This window comes from Macrosteles quadrilineatus, unplaced genomic scaffold (assembly GCF_028750875.1).
Source record: "Macrosteles quadrilineatus isolate MER2022 unplaced genomic scaffold, UCM_ALF_1.0 Scaffold_2__2_contigs__length_208266976, whole genome shotgun sequence".
Lineage (NCBI taxonomy): Eukaryota > Metazoa > Arthropoda > Insecta > Hemiptera > Cicadellidae > Macrosteles > Macrosteles quadrilineatus.
The window spans coordinates 167,159,430-167,181,469 of record NW_026542595.1 but is presented as its reverse complement, the minus strand read 5'-3'; positions in this window follow the sequence as shown (position 1 = coordinate 167,181,469).

The following is a 22,040-nucleotide window of genomic DNA, read 5'->3' as shown; positions in this document are numbered from 1 at the left end:
TTTACGGAATATTTTTACAGATGCTATAGAGAAAATACGATAAAAAAGTATTAAAAATATACTGTACAACTAATACGAAACATTACAATTTAGTTATTTAACTTATTAGTACAACAGGACAAACCACCCAATACAAAACAGCACAATACGCACAGAACGCAATACAATACAGTACAATACAATACTGTACAATACACCCAAAGCCATCATTAGTGTTCCAAGAAGCGAAATCCCAGATTGTATTCTGTAACTATTCAACGATGTGACAGCTCAATCCATTAGTTTTGTTATAAGCAATGAATACACAAACTATAAAGGTAGGCCTAATTGTTTACACAAACCCTTAGTATATATTATAACTGACATTATGCAATGATATCACCAGACCCATCTTTTCTATATGTATTTGTTAGTTTTATTTCCTAATCGAGGTGACTACATATATAAAATTAAATAAATCGTAAAGTACCTTATCATTTTGTGAATAGACAATATATGAAGATGCATTCACCAAACAACTACGAATGAAAGTGAGAAAGTAATCAATTTAACGATTGATAGATGATCGACAGTTAGTAATTGAAAAATATGACTGTTTGTCATTCAAAATTTAAAATGAATCAATTTATATTGTTGAAACTAACCTCGATTAATTTTATTGATTTTAATTTGTTTTCCAACAAAATATGATGCATTTTAACGATTTGTTTTTAACACACAGAAACGTTTACTTAATTAAATAAATAAAATAAAATAATCAATTTCAAATATTACTTTTTACTAACCTATGAGATGTGAAAACTAATAGCCGGTTTATACTGTTCTTATTCCTAATGTTTGTTCAACAATACCAATCTATTGCCATTACACATAATATAATGATTACACGTGCTCACTCTAATCTGGACACTTGTTCAGCATGTTATAAGCCACACCACTCATCCTGATATTTCCCAAGAGCTGTTATATCTAAGTAATAATGCATTATCTACTGAATGAAACGAGGTTCCACTGTGCCATTTCATATTCCCACTTGGCATTGAGTTGCTTTTTTTATCCCAATAAGCAACAATAAATCAATTTAAAAGTGCAATACATTTTTCATTATAACAATTTCAAACAATGTTCACAACATACAACGTTCTTATAATTCACGTTATTTTAGTGTAGCATGGGAGTTAATCAGTCCGAATTGAGTGTTTTTAACTAACAATATTTTTCCTGCACCCAAATTTGGGTAAAATTATTTGCCTAGGTATCCACTGAAAACCCCAAATCTGTAGGGACATGAAAACGAAAAAGTAAATCGTGCCAGGTTCAGGTCTTACCATGAGACCTGTGGTAAGATTGGTATTAGCTTCCCCATGCCAAAATGTTTGTAGCCTAAATTTATTGGTCGCAGGCTAATGCGCAAACATTTCTTTTAAGTACATCAATGTAGGTGGTTTGAGGGAAATTCCCCCACTACTTTTTTATTAATATAATATGATGCAGCTGATTGACGTTTTAGCAAACCACAGCTGTAGAGCTATTATTTTGGAGGTAGGATTGATATCTTCCACTAAAACCACTTAAACTTTGTGAAACGTTTGAGTAGAGTTACACAAATAACTATTTCTTCCCCGAAACAAAAAAGGTTTATTTTCAGTTCAGCAGGAGCACTGATTATCTATTCTATTTATGAAGAGAAATATTGTTTTAACAGCAAACTTTTAAAATAAACGAGGGGCCCGGACCTAAAACTCTCAATAAAGCATAAAAAATAATCTTGCCTAAGTTTTATAATTCATTTGCTCAAAGCTTTGTGATGGAAAGGTTTGATTAGATTCTAAAACACACTAAATCCTCAATCATGATCAATTAATGTTAAAATACATTAACTGTGTCACCCACCACAGACGGCGTCAGAAACCGTTTCAGATTATAGCGAACACTATCTGAAGAGCCATAGCAATAACAATTAAATTTTACAGACCCAATACAATAAGTATTATAACCTACAGCTTGCATAACTAATAGTATGACTACAATAATTTAATATAATGAATAATTGTTTATGACGTATCGGCCCTCCCCCTGATATTGATATGTTGTCTAAGCATACTTTACTCTCATTGGTTGATTGGCTGAGCTCCCAAGGGTCTATTTAAAGGGTTATATGTCCAGTAAGCCTGGTAGTTATTCATTTCTGGTGCATTTTGAAAACATTAGCAATTTTATGTATTACAGGCCTATAAACAACCAAAAATAAAATTGTTTATTCAAAATGAATAACCACCCGTCATTATTCCATTATAATACCTAACTATTTAGGTACATAATGAATTTGTGACATTGGTCCTTTTTGTTTTAATTTCTTTAAGATTTACTTTAATCCAATTCAAGTTTGTCTATACACAATGTTTAATCTATTTTAATCGAAGGCACACTAATTTTCAGTTTAAAACCTCCGGTACGTCAAATTGCTTAAATAACCCTTAGCTTCTCGTAATTGTAGTAAAAAGTCTTTGAACGCATTTAGTTAGTATAAAAAAATAAGTGAGATGTAAGAGAGTCATCTCATAACGTTACTTTTATAACGTCACCAAGCAAGTTACACGAATATTTCAGCGTCTTTTGTTCTCTTGACTTTGTCAGAATTTTATTCTTTTGTCCGCGACAGCAAAAACACGAGTGCAAAAGAGGTATTAAGTCTGCAAGGGATAAAAAGATTATGCTAGTGTTTGTAAAAAGATACCTATTTTGACTCGTGTAAAATACTGTATTATTTCAAAATTGCTGTAGATTTCATGAAAGCGTGATATACACATCTGTAGAATATGATACGAGTTGAAACACAATTGATATTTATTTACTTATCGATAAACCATTTTGCAGCTTCCAGACGTGGAATATCATAAGTAGAGAGTATACATCGGTGGCAATAAGTAGTATTTAATAGATTGTTTATAATTATGTTAATTATTTTACCTACGAACATTTTTTTAAGTAGCCGTTTCAGTTTATTTTTCAGATTTGAAAAGTTTTACATAACAGCCTTAGTTACTTTCATAACAGCATAGTTTTACTCAGAACAACACGGGTAACGGATCAATGAGGTTCAAGGATTGAGAGAGAAGAAGTAAAATTGTAATGATTCGAACTTCAACAAATCAGCTGTTTAGGCCAATTTAATTGTTGATTGGTGCAATTAATTCGGTGTTGGTGTATGGTTTTTTTTTTTTTTTGCCCTAAGGACGCTAGGCACGAGCCTGGGATTGTTTTTCACATTACTTCAGGCTAGACCTAGGGGTTGCGGCATTATCACTTAAATAAAATCCATTGGTGACTTGGCGGGGATCGAACCCGGGACCTCAGGGACTGAAGTCCCGCGCTCTAACCACTACGCCAGCTCGCTCCCCAATGGTTGGTGTATGGTACAATGTTTCGTTGCATCACTGAGAGGTTATAAATGAAAACATAACCACTCTTAGAAGTTATGAGTAGTGATTTTTAGTAATTAAAACACCGTCGTAAAAGTATTATATTGTCTGTGGTCGTAGGTAAAGTAGGGTACGCAACTCGCGTAAATAGTGCTAACGACACTCGTAGAAGTTTTTAAAGCGCTCTCCAAGGCTCGTACCTTAAACTTTCCACTCGTGTCGTTAACACTAAACGTTCCCCTCGCGAGTCGGATGTCTGATTCAATCATGCATGATGTATTTGTCATTAATTACTCCTTGAGTGGGCCATTCACATGCAAACTTGATAAACAAAATAATTATAGCATCAGTTTACTTGTTCAATATCACAGCAGAATGATTTGAAAAAGCTATGTTTTTATTTATGAGGGTGACTTATTTACTGGATCCTAACAGAAACAAACCCCAAAAATTAAAGTCTCTCATAATCCACTACTATATAAGTCACTTTATGCTGCCTGGTTGTATGGTTGTAGAAGCAACGATTATTCATAAAATATTGAATATTCAAATTTGTGAATAACTAGTTTTGATAAAGAAGTATTACTAAAGAGTATTTCTATGCCCCTGTTTGGGAATAGATAAAATCCCTGAGGAGGTATCGTATTTTGATATGTTTAAAATATTGAAATAACAAAATTGTTATTCAAAATGTATTTAGATTTGGTCCTGCATTACTTCCATCCGAACGTCACCATTTCTTGCACTTGCCAAGCGCAACATATTTTATTGTTCCATAAGGGAATGGATGCCGAACATTATCTCAATACAAAGCCAAATTGATACTGACACTCAAGGATGGCTTTACAACCAAAGAGTAAACTAAGCAGACACCTTAGCATAGTTGACTATGACATATTCGTCTTTTCTGTTAAGAAATGTATTAGTTCAACCACAGTATATATACATCGCATGAGGTGAAGTCGTGTATAATCAAATGCACTTATCTGATGAGGAGTCAACGTTCGTGTCTTCAGTGTAGTTAGTGTGGCAGATCTCCCAGTAATGATTAAACTGGACTGTTAACTTTCTACTCTGCTGGCCTAGTAGTTATGCACGATCAAACACTCTTTGAGAGAAAAAAGAACATCTTAAGATTATCATTTTAAGGCCCGTTATTTGTATTTAATTACAGTAGTGGTCCTTCACAGCGCGATTTCTTAATGATGGAAATAATTTGTCCGCCCGTCCCAGAATCTATAACCCTTTAATTAGTTATTCACTGTTAATTTTAATCCGTCAGTCTCTACGTGTTTTTAATTTTTTTTTTCGTAATTCGTAGTTTTAAACCCTAATATTCCTTTAGTAAATACCTGTTCCGTATACACCCCCTTGAAAACTGTTCCAACCTAAACTAAACTGAAGCAAATCTCAGATTAAAAATAGCTCACGTTGGCCAAAAGTGTGTGCTGATGTAAAAAAAAGTTTTTATAAATAGTGAAAATGTTTATAGTCTTTTTTTAATATGAAAATATTAATACAAAATAACTTTCAATACCCCCCGCTGCAGCAAACCTGCCGACTAAGCGAATTTCCATTTGTCTGAATTTATTTTCAATTAAACCTATTTAAATAACATTAGGATTAACGAGTACCCAGGTATGCTGCTTCAAAGAAACTAATAAAGTGTATTTTTTACTAAAATATTAATATCTTAGTATAAAATAAATAAGTTAGCCAAGTTTGATCAAAATATATCCATAAACAAGCTAACTACTACATTTTACAATATTCTCCATAAGAATAACATAGGAATTTTAAATACATAATTTTTTGAATTTTCTCCGTTACCGATAACCGTACAAAAACATTTTAATATACTAAATTATTAGTTCTTTTAAGCTCTTTAAAAAGGTCTAGAGAGAAATTGAGAAATTTTGTGTTTTGAGGGTCAAAAATGAGAAAAACCAATTTTTACCCCCATAAAACCCCCCGTATATCCCCGTTCCCATGGTCCGATCATGCTGGTTCGCGAACTCATTCAAGTTTATCCTGCCTTACACCTTTAAACCAAATTTCATCAAAATCGGACAAAAATTACTCAAGTTATCGCGTTCACGGACGTATATATATACATACATAAAAATTTGAACGAGTAATAGCTACTTTCCTATAGGGAAATTCGCTAAAAGTACCTCACTCAATGTTCGGAACTTTAGAACTTTTTCTAGTGTCTTATGTATATAGTGTCTTATATAGTGTAGGTTAACAATAGATCAAGTACATATCTAGATTACAGTTCAAATCATTACAAAAGTACTTAGTGATTAAATAGTTGAATAATTACATTTAACTATAACTATATACTCTGTACTCTTTGGTATCATGAATAAATTATCATCATTATTAACATGATGATATACTACATGGAATATATGTCTAAAACTTTGATAGTTTCAAATTCCAGCCGTCAGTGGGGTATATAGAGAAGATAAAAAATAGACATAGAGCTTACCATGGAGCTTACATAATGCTTGTACCAACAAGTATTCTAGCCTTAATATCGCTTGCCATCCTGACTAAATATTTTATCTTATGAAAGATTTTCCTCGAATGTTACAAAAACAAGCCTCGTAAAATATAAAATACCGATGGAAAAAGTCACTGTATTATACGGTTTGTAGATAAGATTACAAAATTACTATTGCTACCATAACATGTTCGTGATATGTTGTGATGGGCAGATATTGAACAGACGGGATGAAATGTCATAACAACTTGGACTAAAATTCTTCTTTTCCAACCACACGAGGCACATATGGCAACTCTTACTATGAGGTCGTTTCATTTACTAAGGGGATTTACATACTGTTTTAACTTGTCAAAATGATTTTTGAAAATTTAAAGCAATTTTGGTAATTTTCTAATTTTGAATAATCAAATTAAAATTCATATTTATATACATTCTAAACAATGCACTTGGAATTTGAAGCACTGATTAATGATTAAAAGACTACTTAGACTGGCACTCTAGTAGTAAATATTGTTGAAGGTGTGGAATATTGTTTGAGCTATTCCTATTAGGAACATAATCAGCTGATCCAAAGTGGCTCTGCTGCTGAGAATCAGTTTAATGTACAAGGAAGAGACAGAATTGAATTACTCCCAGCTGATTAGCTCTAGTAGCTTCACTTACGATCAGTTAAGTGACGTTAACTGGCACTGTATGTCCTATGAAGATACTTCATGTAATAAGCTAGTACATTTTGAATTTTTAATTTATAGGCCTATCGGTTTCACTTGTTATTTATTTAGTTTTTATTTTCGGCTTAAAAGTAATACAGAGCATGGAATTTTTCCATACTATTATTATAAGCAAAGTGTAATAGTATGTGGCCATCACATTCAACAACTGCGACCCATTATTTCAATCGGATTTAAACTTAACACTTAATATTCTTCGGATTTAAATTAAAATTGAATGTTTAAGAAGTATGAAAGTCTGAGAGTGAATTTGGCATACATAGTTATATATGCTTCTTACACCTCTTTCGTGAGCTTTTTGTAAGCTTTTTGTAAGCTTTTATCCACACTGCTTTCGTGGCTTTAAGTGATCTTCTAGGTTAAATTCTCAAAGGTTTTTATATAGGACCTAATAATAATTAAATTCACAATTTAGGTAATCAAAACCTTTGGACTTGTGTGTGCACCTAGGCTTGTATTACGAGTAGATATTGAATTTATGATTCAATTCAACTTCCACTTTAATTCAACTAACTAATATTTTATTTTGTTTCAGTTCTACAATTTGATTCCAGCTCATTAAGTAATGGGGGACAAATATGATTCACTTTATGTTAAGATAATTGTAGATTGTGGTTGCTGGTTTAATGCTGTATAGTTTTTGTAGTATATGCAAAAATACCATCAGAATACAGCCAAGAAAATGTTACTTCATTCTAGACGAATAATTTGAAACTGAATATTTAGTTTGAGCTCTAGTTTAAAATTTATTACACCTTGAATGTGTTTTTGATGTAAGTGTAAAGAAAATTATGCTTGTACGATAGCTAAATTGTTTTGCTACAGCGAGCTTCAGATAGATTCTTTTGAGTCAGTGTTTTGGTTGGTCTGGCTTAAGGAAGTGATTGATGGCCAATACAGAAGTGGGGTTAAGTTATGTAGGTTAGATACGAGATGATCTGACCTCCACTAAAAGAGATATCGTCAATATAAAAAAAACATTGAACATTTAAAATTGTTATAGATCTGCCCTTGTATAAATAATAAGTGAAAATTCTCAACTATGCTTAGAATTTTTTTCTTATATTCTAAAATATCATGAACTCATCTATTTTTTCCTGTGCAAGTTATTGGGTACATTTAAAATCCATTTTCACCACACTATGATGTTTTTGGCTGTATTACATACGTTAATTGGTGGCTGAAAGTTACGTTTTGCTGGCCATGCCAGCTGTCATCGTAATTTGGGGACCGAGCAGGTTTTTACAGGCCGGGGCCGCAAAATCAGCTGTCCGCTTACTTACTTAAAACATGAATGCATTTTAATACACAATCAAAATCCATAGCATTGCAATAGAATTGTGTTATTGTCACCGTTGCCTAGCAACTATTTTTTTTATTTCTGCTTATTCCTAAAATTATTTCTTCACATAACCTTAAAGTTGTAGTTGTGTTGACTATCAGTGTGCATTATTATAGTGGTGAATAGTGGTAATAGGGTATAGTGTGGTGAAAAATAGCGTTCGTACCACGGGCCGAAATGGTTTTGCAGCTCTCGATCGATTTAAGTTCTCGACTTCGTCTCGAACTTAAAAACTATCTCGAGCCGGCAAAACCTCATTTTCGGCCCTAGGTACGAAATATACTATTATCAGCCCGTTAAACCAAATCATGTTTTATCCCGGTTTCAAAACCTTTCAAATCTTCTCTATCCTGAATTAACGTGTAACCAGCAAAACTAGGTAAGCTCATTAAACCTAACGCTATTTAAATGGATTTGGGTGAAAATAAAATCAGGCGAATGGAAATTCACTTAGTCTGCAGGTTTGCTACGGTGGGGGTATTTTTTCATTGTGGTCGCTATTCACCAATGGAGTGTTCCCAAGTTGAATTTAATTAAAAAACCAATATTTGGAGTCAATGGTAAACCTAACATCAACATGGATTCAATCCCGAGAATTCCCAACGACTTCAAGATGTTCGCCAATTATCGCTTAACACCTCTAAAATTATAACCATTTAGAGGAATTTAGAAAATCAAAAAAATGTTGTATGGATTTATCAGCTATGATTATATTTAAGTTTATTTAAAAGTAACTTTGTTGTAACTTTAAGCACTTTGGTTTAGGCCGAGTATACATGACTAGAAAATTCATTTATTAATTAGGATTTCACAGTTATACACCACATTAAATTCAGTTCAAACTGTGGTTGTATCATAAGTGTTTTTAAGATTACAACACAATTTAAAAAGCCTTGGTCAAAACTGGATTTATTTATTATTCACAAATCAAATACGTTTAAGTTTTTTTTTTTTTTTTTATTTGTATACTTTCAAATAAAAAATGTTAACAAACTTTGCGTAAATGATACTGAAAGGGGCTCACGAAATAAAGGAGAATCTAAAAAAGCTTATATCCAAAAAGCGATGGATAACAGAAGGATTGTCCTCTCTGACGAATTATTTGTATAACATTTTTTTTTGTAATTTTGCAATTTTTGTTGAGATTACATTTCCAACACATGGGAAAGAACATCAAAGTGCTTAAATGCAGATACAAGATCCTGTGTACTTGTCAAGTATTTATAAGTATATTCAAATATTTTAACGAGATTTATTGATTTCCTATAAACAAGCGTATAGGACCATCACGGTTAAATTATTGCAAAAAACTGTTTACTTAATATTTTCTAATATGTTAAGTGATGTGGGTTCTAAAAATTACTTAAATACTGTGAAGTGCAACATGTATGCAGTAGTGTGTATTTTTGCACTTAATATGTGGATCAACACACTTCATTCTACACCCATTCTTTAGTCATGTTATTGTTAAAATTCGCACCTTGGTGGCGGCCCGCACTCAAATGGTATGATTTGACATGGCTAAAAACATTTACACAAACTTAGTTTTAACTTGGGGAAGTTCATAGAGGCCAACCTTTTGGCCAGAAAGTATTAGTTAGAATTCCGAACTAATCCAACAAATTCAGAAAATCATTAATACTAAAATTAAATAACTTCTTGATCAGTTAAAAACTAAAATAACTAAAATTAACATAATCTTAATATGCACCTACCACTACATTGTAGTAGGAAATATTTTTAACAAAAAGTGTACTGGCTATTCAAGAAGCATGACCTCTATTCCCACGTAAATCGCTCCTCAGGGGTGTTTTGGCGCCAAATAGCCATCAATCAAACCTGTCGTTTACGTTTAAGTTTTCCCTTTGAATTTTCACAGATATATTATGTTGTCTCTTTTGAAAATACATAACATCTTATAGTGTCTACCAAGATTATTTAAACATGTTTTTGGGATTTTGTATTTTGTAGGTTCACTTTATATACAACAAAATAACATAGGCTATCACAGCTTATTTTCAATATTCAAAAGATTTAGGTTTTTTAAATTGTGTTGTAATCTTAAAACCACTTATGATTCAACCACAGTTTGAACTGAATTTAATGTGGTGTCTAACTGTGAAATCCTACTAAATAAATGAATTTCCTAGAAATGTATACACGCTGTAATTCAATTCATTATAACAACCAATTCAGATGTATCTGAAGTGAGAAGTGAAGGACTGCCCTGATGTGCACAGAGCGAGACAGTTTAATGATGGCAGATCTTGACATTGTATACTTTCAATCGGTGAATAGAACGATGGAACTAATAATGCAACTGTGATTTGAAACTTGAATTATGTAGTGACACTATAACTATCCTTATATATAATACGTGAAGGCGATTTCTACAAAACACTACTCCTCCGTTAATAATGGACGGATTTTTTAAATCGACGTGTCAAAATAAAGTATTTTTTGTGTAGACGCCCCCTTTCAACAATTCCTGTAATAAAAGTCCTCGGGCTTTGCCCCACAGGCCATCAAAGTTGGAGTTTCTCCCATAAGATTAACATGGGGAATCTAAATATTTAATTGGAAACTTTGTCCCCACTAATTTGAAAGAACGGCTGGGCGTAGCAACTTGGTAGGGGTGTCCAATGAAAGGTCTTGGTCTGTAGATGAGTTATCAAAAGAAAAACTAAGCAAAATCCCTTAGGACTCTGCCCCAGAAGCCTTTAAAGATCCCTCTACAGAGTTTTTTACGTTTTAGTTCTGATTTTTGGATATGTTGTTAGTATTGGGCCCATAACATAAAATCCAAGTTATCCACCTCGAGATACTGCCGCTCGCCGCGGGGCGCGCCACTTGTATAATAATAATTGTTATTTCCAATTTCCTTGGCTATAGTCAAAATTGTTGGGTTCTTTTACATTAGAGCTCCGAATTACGGGTATTTATTCCGTTCGAGTTATTTACTTTGCTAAGATATAAAAGACCGCTTAGTTTGAAGTAAATATTTGTAAAGGACGAGTAAAAGACAAGAGTAATTTCCTCCATAGCTAAACTGGTGGATTTATTTCGGCTGGAGTCATACGAACCTCATACAAGTCTCAAAAAGCAGCAGACACGATTATTCTAGATTCTGACCTCAATGTAATTCAAAGAGTTGTTGCTTACTTTTTTCTAGAAATTCATATGAGAAATCCCGTAGAGAGAGCTGCATAGTCGTCAATACACATTTCAATACATTTAATAGTCACAAAATGTAGGCTGTAGTCAACTATTCCTAATATAAACAACTCGGACTTGTTACAACAGTAACAGTCTCCCCTAACAGAGCAATAATTACAAAGGACTGAAAGCAGTCATTGCACCACAACACAGCCAAGTTCTGCTCTGAGGGCTTTCTGCTATCTCCACGATATTCTTTAGACTCAGTCCGACAATCCTTAGTGTTTACTGAATGTCTATTACTACACATTTTCTCACTATATTGTAATAGCACCAATAAACACAAAAATTCATTTCCAGGCACTGGTTCAACTTTAAATTTATTAAGAACACTCTTATTGACGTTTTAACTCAAAATTTGTCTACGCTCGATGATAAACGTTCACCCTACAGTATTTACGATTCTACTGAGATTTCATTCGTCAATAAAATGACAATCAAGAAACTAAATATGAAGTGAGACAAAACTATGTAATGCCATACGATACGCTTGGATACAGCTTACCACGAAAATATACAAATATTATTCTATAAAAATTAAAATACAAAACAATGACATCCAACTCAAGATGAATAAACAAATAGACACCAATGCAACACAATACAACAGAACACAACACAATACAATACAACAGAATACAACACAACCAAAGCCATCATTAGTGCTTCAAGAGCCTGAGTCGCAGATTAATTTCTGTAACTATTCAACAATATGACATCACATTCTGTTGGCTTGCTGTTTTTTACAATGTGATCGTTCACAAAACATCACAGACTACTAAAACTGACACAGTCCTATGATAACACATATAGATCTTTTACTGTATTTAACAGTTAATAATATAAAGTGGTCTAGGCAATAGGCTTTGGTAAAAGGACACATATAAACTCAATAATTAAAATCTTTTTTATTTTCGTTAAGATATTGTGAAGAGTAAAGATAGCGTGAATATTAAACTTTAAAGGGAATAAATCAAATAAACATCAATTACGTCATAAACTAGAAGTCAAGGACATCTTACAACAATAAATGTTCTGCAGTTATGATAGCAAGAATTAGTTTTTAAAAGTTTATGAAGAATTCATTACAAACGTTTTATAGGATGGTCAGTAAAATGACTTCTTAAGGAAATCCAATTCGAGTTGACAAATACAAACCCTCAAAGAAAATTCAATTTACTTCCAAGCGTTTTCAAAATTAAGTCTTTTCAAACCACCATCAATCTCGTTTTAATAAATTTTCTTTTCGAGCTAGGACTCTAAATGCCTTCCCAGTTAAACATTTAGAATATTCTCTAAAACACAAACAAATAATCTATTGCTTGTTGCTTACTAACAATTAATTCGATGTGGCAGTAAAGAAATTAAACTTGTTTGTATTTAAATAAAAAGTGTAAATTATACGGTTCCCATTTTCATCAATGGTTGTAAAAGTTGAAGATATTTATTATCTAGACCTAGATGTAGTTTGTGGAGTAGCAAATGATGGTTATTTCTGACAAAAAGTAATTTAGATTTCAATAAGACCAGAGATTCACTTGAAAAAAGTAGGCTCCGAAAATTCCTAAATTAATTAATGACATAGCTTAAAAAACAACACTTAAATAAACTAGTGTCGACTAAAGATAAGACCCTCGCCTTTGTAAGTTGGTACATAAAAACAAACAAATCATACCCATTTACAAACACGACTTGAATATGAGTTTTGTTCAAATTTAAATACAGTACAAGTTTAAATTCATAGACATTCTAAAACACTTTAAACAATTTTTCACGAATATGTTAGTAGCTGTTTGGTTCCGAATCACTCAAAAAACAAGAGTACATATTACATGTACTGTAGTTTGTTCTGAGCTCGACAAATCAACAAATTTATAAACCAAGGAACCAAGGATTCTGCTTACCCAACTGGTTTAAACTGTCAACCATGCGACGGAAGAAATGAGTTTTAATTTATTTGTTCTGATTCAAAGTATATCGTACTCTTTTTTTAGGTTGGGGACCTCTTTCAACCTTGCATTTGCCCGTTCACATAGGCTATGGACCGATTCGTGGAACGTATATTCCCTTAAAGAACAACAATATCGGATGGTAAAACAAAATATTTAAAGGGAATTTAAGGCAAAACTTAAACGACAGATGTGATGGATGCCCATTTGGCGCCAAGCCATCCCTGGAGGAACAATATTTTAGCGGGAATAAAGGTGATTCGTGAATACAGATTTAGGTAGCATATACTATAACAAATATTGCGCAACTCTAATGTTTACCATAGCTCTTGCAACTTGTCCTTGAGCGAATTACATACATGCTTTTTACTTTTTTAAAGTTTTTTGACGATAATGTAGGCCTACATGGTCATATGATATTTTTTATTCTTTTCAAGAAATCAGATACATTACAAGTATCCGTCATCACGTCTGTCAAATTGGCAAACGTGTTTACCACCAGTAGACGTAGCGGGGATCGGGCAGAAATTGACCTTGAGATGATCTAGGTGTAGATAGGGTACTCTCAGCTGATTAGCCGACCGCAGCTGACCAAGTGATGTCAGTAGGTGTTTATATTAAATAAATTATTAAATTAAATATTAAATTATGGATAAAAAGTGTTGGCTTGACCGGGTTTCGAACTCGGTTTTGTTGTATGGTAGTCGGGATCTTTACCATTGAGCTACAACAGCTGTGTTATTGGTATTGGTTTTATATCGGTAAATGACACCTTAACCATAGATTAAACATACTCCCTTAGTACATACTCCTATATTAAACATACTCCTAAGGGAGTATGTTTAATCTATGCCTTAACTTATAGAGTGTGTCAACTTACAGGGTGTAAATATTGGAGGTTTAATCCTAGCCCATCATTTGGAGGTCTATGGGTTCAATCCTAACCAATTATTTAGAGGTTCACGGGTTCGAATCTAACCAACCACTAATGGTATTGTATTATAGTGGGAGGTTCACGGGTTCGATTCTAACCAACCACAAATCATGTAGTAGGTTTATGGGTTTGATCCTAACATATGCTAGAGGTGTATGGGTTTGATGCTAACCTAGCTGGAGAGGTTTATGGGTTCAATCCTAACCTAGTTGGTTTTGAAAAAAACACTTTATTCTATATATGTTGTAGTGTATAATGCTTAAGCAGAACCTTACTGTTGAGCATAGGAAGTTTAAGAGGTTCATGGGTTTGATCCTTTGTAAAAAAACATTTTATTTTATATATGCTATAGTGTATAATAAATGTTAAACAAACAGATGTTTAAAAACAGCTGAAAGTGGGCTTAACTTTACCATTAAAAGCTACCAAATATAGTATGTTTGACTTTATGCTAAATGAGTTATTTTGTGTTGTTTTTTTTTTGTAGTGAGAGGTTCATGGGTTCGATTCCTAGTTGGTTATATGACCTTCATGACCTTGTATTGTATATGCATTCCACCTATTAACATATTCTCACTCTATGTACTGTGTATGTATGTTGTCTGTTTTCCCGCTAACGGTTTCCGCTATAACCTTATTTAAGTACATAGGAGCTGTCATCTGTTAATGTAACCCTTCCGCCAAATGATATTACCTAGGAGCTGTTATCTGCTTTAGTAACATAATCATACCTATGTACGTAAATTAAGTATTAAATTATGAATAGAAGTGTGTACCTTGATCGGGTATCAAACCTTAATATTTAAGGTAATGGTTAAAGTGTCTTAGCCATTGAGCTATGATCGTAACTAATAGCTTATGTTATTATGGATGAGGTAATGATTATGGTGGGTAAAAAGTGGCCCCATATACTATGTCTAGGGAAAGATGGTCTCTAACTAGTGGTGTTTAAATGAATGGAAATAGCTAAACTAGTGGTATCCACAAGAAATAATGTGCAGCCTATGTATCCTGTTATCCCAAAGGAAAGATAACACAACCGAGGAAAACGTTGTGACACAAATATCCTTATCTAACCATATCCTGTGCTGCGATAAGTAACTTGTCACCAAGAAGTTGCTCTCTAATTATGTGTTATAAAATGAGACTGGAGCGCTAGTATCAATGAAATATGCTTTAGGCAATTTCTATTGATGTATTGAATAAGAAAGCATCTGCAGATCACCTGACAAAAAAAATATTCAATAGCAATGAATGTATATACTAACTTACTTGTAACTAGCTAACCGAAGATTCACTATAATGGATTACACCAACATTAGATATGCGAGTGATGTAGCTTTTATTGACTTTTTTATGAAAAAAATATTTATGTACTACCTCAGCTTTTAACTTCTGGGTACACTTAGAGAAATAACTATGTAACAAGACAATAGTTAAATTACCTATGTCTAATGGTTGAGTAATCTTTTACAGGAATTTTATGAATTATACCTTCAGTACTTATGAGCTGGTAGATATTATATTAATAAAACAAATAACTGTGCGGTAAATAGAACACATGTGTTGTGTAAATTATGGGCTAGAACGTTTTGATGTAGCTGAAAATCTTGTTTATTGTACCATTATAACAAGCTTAGTATACTTTTGTGAAGTGTTAAACATAATAATATATATTTCTATAATCAGGGTGAGCATTGCATCTGTCTATGTTGTCACACCTCGTCTCTATGTGTATAAGAAAATTTTAGTCACTTTTCCAAAAATAATTATCCAACAGAAACAAATCTGTAAAATAATTCAGTTTTGATAGGGGCTGTGGAAAAATTAATGTTTCATACTTAAATGTAGCATTTGTATGTGGAGAAGTATATTGTCATCCTTGTGGTAATAAATAGCAACAACTATACATGTACTCAAAGTTACTGAAGAAAATTTATGCAGGGATAAAAATAGCTGTTTATTTACGTTAGGTTTTTATTCCCCATAAGAGACCATGTTAAAGTGTTGACCCCTACTACTCATATCCTCTGCCAAGGTGTATGTAATAGTTATTTATGATTATTCAGCTTTGTAGCAAGCGGAGACCAAACACACATGATAACATGAAGTCTGTGCCGGAAGCTTGATAACCGCTAAGATGCAAATATCCCCACTTAGTATTATTAACAGAAGCAACATGTTGAAAGACATGTTAGACATACTGCTATACAATAATATATCCAAACTGTAGCACCTAAACAAGCAATGTGCTTAATGCTTTTTGTTATTGCTTAGTTCAAATTAACTGTTGTAATAAATGTAAAAATAAATATTTGTGTAGGTAAACCTTTTGAAACAACTGAACCCATAGAACCAACTTGAGTTGTTGAAACAGCTGGAAAAACTTTTTAATCTATAAAATAGGAACTCTGTTATGGACTCCAAAACAGAATGTAATATGAATCTTTCAGGCATTATTTAAGGATGGTTTGTGTAGATTTGTCAAGAGGGCTCCAATGTCGGACTTTAGTAACTACAAGGTTTATAAATAATTTAAAGCAGATGTTTACTTTCACCATATGTTTTGTAGGTTTGAATAATTGTATAATTCTGTAATAGTCATGATTTGAAATAGTGTCACAATGTTCCTACAGTATAAAACTATTTTACTTCTGGTAAGTACAACCGCAGCACACTTGTGCACTCAACAAAACTTAAATTCCCCACTATTAATGTAAAAAATGTAAAAACCTTTATCAAAGTGATGGAATTGCTTTAATATTTGTTCTATACCCACATAACTTAACGTAAATTATTAAGTGAATAATAACTGTGTGTGCTACCTCAGGTATTCAAATGCCTCTCAATTTGTCATTAATCCACCACATTACTACCATTAAAAGAAGGAATTTAAATAATGCGAAACTTAAACCCGCCGAAGCTGTGCAACGCTACCAGACTAACAATTTAAAAAATGTCACCAAAATTGATTGAAGCTAAAACTATCAGTGGTAAGTTTAAAGGAGAAAAAAAATCTTCAGTAAATAATATATTTTATTTTTTGAATCGTAGTTCCAAGTGACCGATACGTAAAAGGTGCAAATCTTAAATAAACTTGAAAAATCTGTTTATCCACAGACAATCAAGTAAAATAAATATTCTATTTCTGTTTTTCGTATACATTTCTATTATTTAACGTAATTAACAAATTACTGATTAAAATAATAATAATTGTTGAGCACAGCAACAGGGTAACTGCTAGTTTCTTTTAAACATGAATATTGCTAGCCTAAGTCTAACATGGGGGCTATAGAGCTGTTTGGGAAAGGATTTCTGTGGTAAGAATATGTTAATCAGGAATGTGAGCTATTATCATACAAAAATTTAACCCAATTTAACCAGGGCATGATTGAACTTCAAACATATAAACTTTCACATTTATTAGTACAATGTCTAAAGATTACTATTGTTATGATATATTTAAACTAGTGGAAACTTTAAAAGTGGTTTAAACAAACGTCAGATATTTGTAAAATAAATCACATTACTCTTTTTGTGACAATGCCTGCTATACAGGACCTGATTGAACACGGGATTATGTTTATCACCAAACCCAACATATAACCCACCTTACAAATAAACACAAATATGAATAGTTGTAAAAGCTCACACGACTCACAACAGGTAAACTGTTTGTCATACAAGTATTCCAGGAATTAAGGTCTCCATTACATTTGTAGGTTTGGAAAGTAGCCCTAATTCTCTACAACAATTGCTTTGAACACAGTTTTATAGATTGTTGTAGATGATAGTGAATAAACACATCTGCTCCTTTAATGTGAACGATATTATATGACACGTACCCATAGTTAAAACTTTAGTGTCTATACCAACACACACCTTCACCTTCAATAACACCTTTCAATAGTGTGAAAGGTGTAAACAACTAAAAAATATTAACATAATATATATATATATATATATATATATATATATATATACCATAAAAATATATACCATAGGTCCTTATAAGGAAAAGAAACTAGACTCAATTCTACTTATATTCTAGAAGTTGACTAGGTTTATTTTATGATTTCAATGACATACAACTTTGATGTATGGTCGAAATTATCTTAGTAAACCTGATTTTATTCTAACAACTCTGATTAAATAAATTACAGCAATTTTCAAATAGTTCTCATCTACGATAATGTAAAAAACCAAATTATTCTTTTTATATTAACACCTTAACCACCTGTAGAGTAGGACGCATTGTTAACTGTGTAAAATTGATTCTTGATACTATGAGAGGAATATGTATGCAAATTCTCTACTTCTAGGGACTCGTTTTACATGTATGTTGATTGGAATTTAGCATTTATATATCTAGTACTATGAAATCGTAAATTATGTAGATCCCAAATATGCTTTTAGTTTCTTAATTAAAAAAGCCTTATAAAAATATATGTTTTAATTGATCTGGAATATTGTTCTATAGTGTTGTGAAAACTATGGAGATAACAACGCGCCCCACCCTTCCTCTCAGGCTTGAGAAGCTTGTTGCGGTTGTAGTTAGTTCAGTTGTTCAGTTTAGACGTTTTGGTATGCTCAGGCTGTATTCAGTGTAGCTATTTTCTTTTTTTTTGGATACTAGTATTGTTGCTTAAATTATATCTTGTCTTGGACAAATATTTTAACTGTGTTGTGGTTATCTGATATTTTGTTCATTTAATATTACTAGTGAGGATACATTAATAAATAGCTATTCTTGGTCAACGTTAAGTTCAGCTTTCTCTTTGGGCTGGTTATTTGAAACACCGGTGAGGGAAATACATCTGGGATCCAATAGGTAAGTGATTAATTAAACCTACAAATTAGATTATACATTTACAAAGTTGGGCTATAGTACCTCTAAAAGTAAAAAAAACAATAATGTGAATAATAAATTAATAAATTTAACTTCTTGGGTTTGATTTATTATGCAAACAGCTGATTGCTGTAAATATTCTAAGATTATAGCATATAGTAGGCCTATTACAGATAATAACTGTTGTTATCATTGGGCTTTAAGTATACAGTAAAACAATCAACAATAATATCAACAATAATGACACCTGAGTTTATTAAGTTGAGTACAACTGAGGTATTTTTTACATTTTGTATATAGGAATCACGACTTTATACGGCCTTAATGGATAGTTTTGCACAAGGTTTCTAAATTTAATTATAAGGGTGTGGTTCTTTCAAAAGTCCATGGGTACTTTAGGATTTATCTAGGAATCAGCCTATAATGTCAACAGGGTTTTTTATTAAATACTTGGAATAATGGGTAAAAGTTTAAAAATGTTGCTATACTCTTTTGTTAACACAGTCATTGATAAATATATTGTACTGATTTTTAGGAAATGGTCTTTGTTACAATTAACAAGTATAGAGTTTAATGCTCTTTTATGTGATTGACAGATGGAAACTCTATGACAGAGTCAGCGAGCATCAGTGGCAGAGGTGTACAGCTGAGTCAAAGGCAGAGGTCTACAGCTGAGTCAAAGGCAGAGGTCTATGGCTAAGGTCTACGGCAGAGGTCTACAGCAGAGGTCTACGGTAGAGGTCTATGGTTGCACACCTGAAGTTAAGCAGCTCACGAGGTGAAGGACTGGTAAGTGTTGTACTCCATAGTAGACTTTAGATGCATCTTAATTATTATCACCCACATATATAAAACATTGAACACCAACAACTGGCCTTTAACTAAAAAGCTTAAAAATACCATTTGAACCATTGATATATCTACAGGTTCGCTTTAGGTGTCCAAACACTTTTATTTAGCGTTGATATATAATAGTACCAAGGAGTTCAAAAACCACTTATCCTGTAGAAAAAAAAGGAGATGTCTAAAGAGTCTGTCCATGTATTCAAAATATCGCATATAACATAAAACCAATCATTATTTTACTCATTTGATAAAAATAGTACCTTACTCCAACACATTAAAAACAAATAAATTTATTAACTTATAAAAAAGAGAATTACATAAATGGTCTTGATTACTAAATTGAACTTCATACTTATGTAACCAATTAAGTTATGACAGAAATGAGATGTAAAGTGAACAGGTAGCTTTTACCAAACGTAGGTAGGTGGTTGTTATAATCCTTGGTTAATTTCTAAATGCTGTCATTAGGCCGATTCCGTACAAACTAATGTTAAAATGTATGTTTAGACAACATGTATCAACATTTTAATAGCTAAGAAAATTAAAAAAAGTAAAGCATTATTCATACAATCATTTAACTGACTGCAGTACGGCAAAATGATATATGTATTGGCATTATGCAATACAAAAAACTTTCTTACCGTTTTTGTAGTAACTTGTTTGAATATAAATTGTATACAGTAAAAATAAATCTAGTACTGATAATTTTAAATATCACCCTTAAGTGTTAGCTCTTGTATAACAGACAACCTTTAATCAGGAAAATGCAAACCATTGGTTATAAGACATAATGTAAATATAAGCAGTGGATCTTTCGTTTGGATAAAAATAATTACCAGTCCTTTTATTGCATGTACTGTAACTAGACTAAAATGTTTAGTGAAATTATTAAGAGAAAACTTGACAAAATAGCGCAGAATTGGACTATTTGCAAATTAGGAAAATTAATTAACTGTTAAAATTGATTATTTGATTTTGCTTTTACCGCCATCAAACATTCTATGTTTTTGAAAGTTGTATTCTCCTATACTTGGTATCTCATTTGTGCCGTCAACTGTCTAATACACTATAGTTCCATCGTAATACAGTACAGAGTTTAATGCTGAAATCAAGTATGTAAGCAACAATTCCGTTATGAGATAGGATATTTATTTACTGTAACGTTCTGTAGAGTTTAACGTATTTTTCTCATCGCCGAGCATGAGAGCGGAAATGCTGGGATTCCTTAGAAAGCAGCGGTTACGTTAATAAGCCCGAATAAAACCTACACAAAACAGACTCAAAGCAGTACAGCGTTCTTGTCACTTTAATGTTATAAGTACTGTATGGTTTTTCACAGTAATTTTGTACTTTACTAGGGACATTATGTTGAAATGGCGACCATACGACTGTAGGTATTTAGAGATGAGTGTAGGATTAATTCATAGTTTGAATCAAGAACTATAATAAGCATAACTACACCCCAATAATGATAAACATTTACACTATTGTTTTTGGTGTTAAATGTATGGTAGAGATCATATGTCTGTGAATTTATAACAAAGTAAGCATACACAGTATTTATACCATTACTCACAACAAACATAAGTACGAATCAAAAACACTAAACTGGAAGGTATATCTGACTTAGAGTAATTGAGGTCTTATCATACAATTATTACGTAGCCACATGTATCGTGGATGTAGTTTGGTCATTACGTTGGAGTGTCAGGTAATAAGGTTGATTAGCAGTTTTTACATATTTAGAGTATAAGTTGAATATCGGTAGTTTTTGTGTCATAAAAGAGGCTTTTTTTATTTATTCAAAGTATGTTGAATCTTAATAACAGTAAAAGGAGCTTAGGACTTCAAGTGTATCTATTTTATGTCAATGTAAAGACATCTCCATTAAAACTATTACTTAACATTAAGTTTTTTTTCAACACAGTGTCAACTTAAAAGAGTCGTAGACAATAGGTATTGCATTACATTCATAGTTAGGAGCAATATGGAACATTTGGGTAAGAAAACATGTTTACAATAGTCTTCACAACCATTATGGTAGACGGGTTAAAAGCCCACCTATTAAAACCTGGAATAAACTATTAATTGTAGCTTAGAAAAAGTACATAAATAAATAGAATTTGGTATTTAATTTTTGGGTTCTTGGCTGATACAAACATATTTTTCACCAGATTCAGGATAGATATAGGGTTATTGAAAATGCCTGATAGCTGGAATTTAATCAATAAAAACATGT